The 7,182-nt window shown below is 36.4% G+C and overlaps 1 pseudogene; it reads left to right on the top strand.

Moving 5' to 3' along the window:
• The first annotated feature begins 52 nt into the window (after positions 1-52).
• Positions 53-1,219, top strand: LOC122091532 (annotated as a pseudogene).
• The last annotated feature ends 5,963 nt before the right edge of the window (positions 1,220-7,182 follow it).

Below are 7,182 nucleotides of genomic sequence, written 5' to 3'. Positions count from 1 at the left end.
AATTTCATCATATTTTTCTTTGTCTTCCTCAATCGCGATGGGTACTCCCAAAATGGTAGCCTTTACAATTAGGAAAAATCTTTTAGCTATCACTTTGGCTAGAATTTTAGCTAGTGGGATGCTGCCAGAATCCGTCATTGCTCAGACTTGTGGTTGTGCATGTTGTAGCCAATATGGGTATTGCGGAACTGGTGACTCATACTGTGGCATTGGATGTCAAGAAAGCCCTTGTTATGCATCGACTTATTGTAGCCAGTATGGGTATTGTGGAACTAGTGATGCTTATTGCAGCACTAGATGCAAAGGGGGCCCTTGCTACGGGACGACAACGCCAACTACTCCAACAACTCCAACTCCAACTCCAAGTGGGACTATCGTGGTAGCTAATTATGTTACACAGGCATTATTCGATGGGATAATCAATCAGGCTGCCTCAACCTATGAGGGAAAGAACTTCTATACACGTGCTGCATTCCTCACAGCTCTTAATTCATATCCTAGCTTTGGCACCACCGGAACAACTGTTGAATCTTTACAAGAGATTGCAGCATTTTTCGCCCATATATCACATGAGACTTGAGGTAAATAAGTATTTCTTATAATTTCATCATAAAAAATCTTTTATGTTTATGTTGGATATGTGTGTCCATCAAACCCGGTTCATTAAACAAAAAGGTTTCCTCTCATTTATGCATGACATTGATTTAGTATCTTTGGATAGATAAAACCATCCATTTTAAAGAAGAAATTTAAATATTTATGCTTTTTTTTTGTTTTCATACATGCAGTCTTTTGTTACAAAAATGAGATGGGTGGTGCTTCTCAGAATTACTGTGATGCAACAAACATACAGTACCCATGTGTTGCCGGCCAGGGGTACTATGGTCGTGGACCGTTCCAGCTACTGTGGAATTATAATTATGGGGTTGCTGGAAACAGTATCAGATTTGGAAACAGTATCGGATTTGATGGGCTAAATGATCCTAGAATTGTGGCTACCGCTATTGTGACTTCATTCAAGACAACATTATGATTCTGGATGAACAATTGCCACTCAATCATGACTTCTGGCCAAGGGATCGGGGCAACCATCCAAGCCATCAATGGTGCAATTGAATGCAATGGTGGAAATACAGCAGCTATGCAAGATTGTGTTCAATATTATGAGACCTATTGTAATCAATTTGGTGTATCACCTGGTACCGCCCTCACTTGCTAAGATTCTATACGTATATCTTTAATGTAATTTGTATTAGTTTATTTAATTTCAGAATAATGAGAGAAACCAATAAACATGAAGGGTTCCTATCAAATAATAAATAAATGGTAACAACATTGCCTCTTGCATTGTATTTCTTTTTTAAGATAGTGAAGTTTTCTATTATTAATTTCATTATAAAAATAATATTGTATTAAATACATTTTCAATAAATCATGGTGTTCAAAGACACATCAGGCCAGATGTATTGGCTAATTCATATTGTTTTCGGGTCTATCTTATATCAATACATTGCAAATCCTATATCGGTGGAAAGATTCTCATTAAGGCCAAATCTATCCTTAAAATAAATAAATAAATAAATAAAAACATTTTTTGTTGAAATTGACCAGTGTACCAGTTCAAATGACTTAAATTAATTATCAATCTATTCAATCCCATAAGGATTACCTATAGTCTAGTCATCGGTGGCTGCCTCCAATGCATGAAGGTGTCTATACTCTATTGAGAAAAGAAAAAAAAAAATGATTAACAAGCTATTGTACTTCTGAATTTGACTTTAGGATTGATCATCATTTTCACGGTGACAATGACAACTGTTTTGGTCAATTCCACGGTGACAGCATCACTTCCTTTGGGCTAATTTTCACGGATAAATAATGAAAAATGAGTGCATGAGCACTTATTCCTTTATCCAAAGTCATGTTTGTTGGGAAAATAATCCTATGTTTTTCTCATTCCTGTTTTTCCTTGTTTTGCTATCTGCAGAACATGATATGTGGACAATTTTAAGATCAACGCACCAGATGTAATAATCCTCACCCAACCTTGACCGTTGGGTCCTCTGTTGTCCACGTGTCGTATTCTGCAGATAGCAAAACAAGGAAAAACAGGAATGAGAAAAACAGAGGATTTTGATCCTGTTTGTTATGTCACGTTGACTATTTGTTCACGGAACAAGATGGTGAAAAAGCAATTATAGGACTGTTCAAGGGTATTCGTATGGCAAAATAAATGAAAATGAAGGTAGATGCAATCTAGAGTGATCAAGGTGAAATAGGATCAGTGTTGCAATGGAACCTAAATATTGTCCCTCTGATTAATTATAGCAATTTAATATCTCTACGAAGAGATTTGGACAGGTACTCTTTTATCCACATTTTTGTATCAAAAACTAATAATACTATAATAGGAGAACTTAAGAATATAGCCTTATAGGCTATGGAAGCCAAACAATATATAGTTAGGTTAAATATGGGTTGTATAAACTTTTAAATACTAATATTTTACTTTCTAGATAAAAATAAATAAATAAAAACTAAGTGTTAATCAAATCCACGTTGACAATACCACCAGAGCTAAGTTGCTATACATTTTATAATTTTTGTAAAGATTAAAAAGACTATTGCATTAAACATGCACAAAACGCATTTGGTGAGTTCATTGCTACTTCCAAACCTTCACATAACAGCACAAAAACAGAAAGTTAGCAACATATCCTAAAACAGAATTGTGATGCATCTCTACTGGCTGATAGTTTTAATGGAGGATTGGGTTTTGTGTTTCGTGCTTATTTGAGTGAGATAGTGATAGCTGCTTCCGAACTTATCATCCTTCTCCTTTATAAATACTCACATTTATATTTTAGAATCATATTTATAAAATTGGGTGATATTGATCAAGTGCCCCAAAATCTACCCAGTTGATCCAGCTGAGATACCAACACATCAACTTTGATCTCAAGTGTATAAACTGCTAAGGATTGATGTCTTGTATTCTATGATTACGATTGTAACTTGCCTTCGAATGGCTGTTAAAAACCCATGAGGATAGGATCATTAGAGTTATTGGGAATTGTTTGTATGGCACTAAAATGTACCTTTTTTTTTTTTTTTCCTTCTTGGAGGGGGGGGGTGTGTGGTAGAAATTTGCCCACTGCATAGAATTGTGGAGGTGTGCCTCAAACTTGAGACCACAAGCCTCTGGCACCAGCCAATGGCTGGCGCCCCTCACTAAGATAATGTTAGATGATTACTAAAGTTAAAATGTTTCAGGTTAGCCTGCCCCAAGCCTTATGGGATTTTGGACTAAGACCAGCTATTTATAAATTTGAAGTATTAACTTGGCCCTAAAGCCAACTAATGTGTTGTAGCTGTGGACTTGGGCTACAACTTGGCCTTTAAATTGTTGGCCCTGATCAGTTAATGAATCACTCATCGGTGATGTCTTTATAAAAAGTAGAAACATATATTCCTAACGGCATCCCAAATGTCCCATGCAAACAGTGGTTGGTAATTATTTATTTTTCTTTTCTTTTATTTATTTTTATTATTTCAACAAAAATATGAAACATATATTCCTACTAACTAAAAAATAATGTTTTTATTTTTATCTTTTGGGCTAGCAAGGAATCCCTCAAATATGTCCGGTTTCATGGTTCAAGCCCAAGGATAAACCCCGTACCCAGCCACACCTAACTGTGTGATATATTAGTCACCAAGAGACTCGAGTTGAAGATGTCTATTAACACACAATGCCTTTGAATTAGCGAAGCTATTCCCGGGTAGTTGCCCTAAAAGAATATGATACATTTTTTTTTATGAGAAAAGAAAAGGCTTTATATTATAGATAGCATGTCCATGTTGGGTTAGTACATCTAATATAGGAATGGGTAGTTAACGAGATCCATGCTAATCGTCTGATAAAAAGTACCACTTTGTTGTTAGGCCTAAGCTAAAAAAAAAACCGGGGGTCAAAATGTACATCCAAAATGACAGATAGCATGCTCAAAGTCCACGATGTGGTACTGGCCGTTCCAAAATGGTTCTTAGTCTTCTGCATTGCTCCAAACTTCTTCAACCTGCCATCCCATCTCCTTGGCTTGCTTCAGTCCAAGTAGTAGAGCCCTGGTGCTTGCTTCAATATGATCTCATGTCATCACACAGTTGGCCATTAATAAGATGCATTCATTATTTTGAAATAAGCAATTAGCCCAGCCAAACAACTTAGAGGTTTTATCAAAAACAGTTGAGCAAACTAAGATGACTTTGTTTGTTTTGGGGATTGGGGCTAATCTATTTGTAAGGGTTGGGGTGTATGAAACTGTTTCAGCTTGAGAATGCTTTTGATATCCTGCATTCCTCAAAATGGTAGTTGGGTTTGGCTTTTCTTTTGAAAAATGATCAAGTTCCTACGTTTTCAGATAAAATAATAGACAACTATAAAATTACTGAAAACATCCTTTATGTAGGTGGCAGAAATAGTGTTAGAATTAAAGGTACACAATAAGATGTTGAACGGAAAGTGCAGAAAAGTGAGCCATGCGTAACCCCAAAGGGCTAGAGGCCCAATTTCTCTTGATAAAGTTGTAAGAGAGAAATGTATACCACGTTGTTTCACGATGGGAATGGCAAAAGTCACGTGTGGGGTCTAATGTCATTCATCTCTCCGGCAGATCTTTTGTAGGAATTCCTCCAAGTACAAGTCTCTAGAAAAAGACTTTAAATTATTTCAGGTGTAAATACAGTTTTCAAAAGAATCGCCACCAGTGTGAGCACAGAGATGAACAGTAACATCTGTTGGAATTCCCATTAAAGTTAGAAATCAAATCAGTCTTCAAGTATTTAGCTGCCATTTTAATAGTAATATTTCTAGGGGTGAAAGTTTGGTCCTGATAATCCGAACCTACCCTGGCCTGATCAGGGTTTGGCCCAAGTTTTTTGACCCTAAGGGCGGTTAGGGTTGAAAAACCCCAACCCTGGGTTGGGGTTGGGTTGGGCTCAGGTTGAGGCCTCAGCCCAGCCCAACCCGACCCAACCTGGCCCGAAATTTAACTCTAAATTTTTATATTAGAATTTAGGGCTCCTATTGGTATTTCATTTTTCTATAATTTTAAATGTATCAGATATGAATGGCAAAAACAAATCAATCAAGGTTAATCCAACCGTTGTAGAAGCGAAGGTCAACCTAGCCTAGCTCGACACAATGCCCTGACAGGTCAATTAGGGCCGGGTTGGATTGATATGAACCCGATAGGGTTCGGCCTAAACATGAACCTAGCAGGGTTTGATTGGGCTTGGGTTAAATTTTGAGGACCTAGGGTTGGGTTCGGGTTTTAAGAAACCCAGCCCAACCCGACCCTGTTTCACCCTTGAATATTTTCCTTGTGAGACAGATGACACCACCAAAAATCACTAGAAGACTGAAGAGGAATATTTGATATACTATTCAACAAAGAGAGCGGGAGACAAGAAACAAACATGTTAATATTCCATGTATTAACAACGATAGCATCACTTACCATTTTCAATAGAATATTAGGGGTGCTAATATTCAAATGGGTTACCAAACATGGATTGTTTGGAATCCAAGGATCATGTCAAAAATGAGCCAGTCTTCTTGGTAACCATTTTTTGGAGAGTATGGAGAGTACTTACAATGCTGCTCCAAATGGTTGCTCCTTTCTTTTAAGACATGTAGGGTGAAAATAGACCTATTAGGGAAATATTTCTGGAAGAGGATTTGAGTCCATAAACCCTTTTCTTCAGTGAGTAATCTCCATCCTAGCTTGATTAGTAAGGCTTTGTTTTGAGTATCACAATCTCTCAGACCTAGCCCTCTTTGAGATTTAAGTTTGCAAATCTTCTGCTAGCCAATTAAATGCATTTTCTTTGTCTGATTATTGTTCCCATTCCAAAAATGTAGATAAATCGAATCAAGCTTTTTACAAATTGTCTTTGGAAAAGAGAAGCATGACATAATGTATGAAGGGATGGATGGAAGAGTTGATTATAGGAGTACAATTCTGCCCGCAAAAGAAAGACGATTAGCTTTCTAGGTGGAAAGCTTGTTAGAGACCCTTTGAATAATGTGATTGAATCTTGGGGATCTGGCTCTTGTAGGAAAGAGATTAGTTCCCAAATGCACTGTAGATTTATCCATCTCATTTATGATACGTGTTAATCTAACTAAAATGCATAAAACATTTATGGTTGAAGTTCCCCACATTGTCAATGTTGGGAAGAATCTTCATACCACACCAATGGATGTCCTGAAAATGTATCAACCATATAAGACCCACATATTCAAAATAGGAAAGAGAAAATAATAAAACAACCCATGTGGACTGGAAATGGCACTCTGGTATTGTGTGAAAAAATTTTCCTTAACATTTATTATCACAATAATTATTAAACTCATATTTTTATATACAACCAAAAAAAAAAAAAAAAAAAAAAAACTCAATTAAGTTTTTTCCTAAATAAATGGGATCAACTCCATAGATTCTGTAAAGCCCTTAAATTCTATTTAGTCATTTCGTTGTCAAGTCTAAGCAATGCATGTACTATTAACCAAAGGGAAAGAAAATGTGTGGAAAGATGGGAAGAAAGGTGAAGAGGTGGTGTAGGTAATCATCAGATAGTATTAAAAGTACAATCAAAAGGAGAAGGACAAGACTGGAAATGCAAGAACTGGAGACAAGGTTCTGAATGATCAAATTTTCTGTGAAAATTGACGTGTTCAATTTCCTATTTCAATGGCTGAAATTGTCAAATCATTCTCCCTAATGACATATTAAGTGGGCAACGCATAAAAAAATTCATGGTTGAAGTTGAATCACCAACCAAAAGATTCTTTGCCTAGTAAGGAAATAAAAGATTTCCTTCATTTTATTTACTTATTTTTTAAAAAATTGTGTTTGGGACTAGTGAGATGAAAACAGGGTTTTAGAAATCTGCATTGGATTAGTGATACGGTATAAAACAAAGGGTAAAATAATCAAAATATGTTGTGATATCAGTAACTTTGAAGGAAAAAATATCCGATACAAATCGATCTCAATATACTTATAGGGGTTCCTAAAACCATAACCATGGGTGAAAATGGAGTTGGGCGTTAACTAACGAGGGTGAGGGGTCCTGCTTAGCCGGCAGGAGTAAACTTGTGGGCTTTGGGATAGCAGC

This window comes from Macadamia integrifolia, chromosome 2 (genome assembly GCF_013358625.1).
Source record: "Macadamia integrifolia cultivar HAES 741 chromosome 2, SCU_Mint_v3, whole genome shotgun sequence".
In the NCBI taxonomy this organism is placed as follows: domain Eukaryota; kingdom Viridiplantae; phylum Streptophyta; class Magnoliopsida; order Proteales; family Proteaceae; genus Macadamia; species Macadamia integrifolia.
The sequence above is the reverse complement of the archived record's forward strand: the minus strand, read 5'-3'. Positions and strand labels throughout refer to the sequence as shown.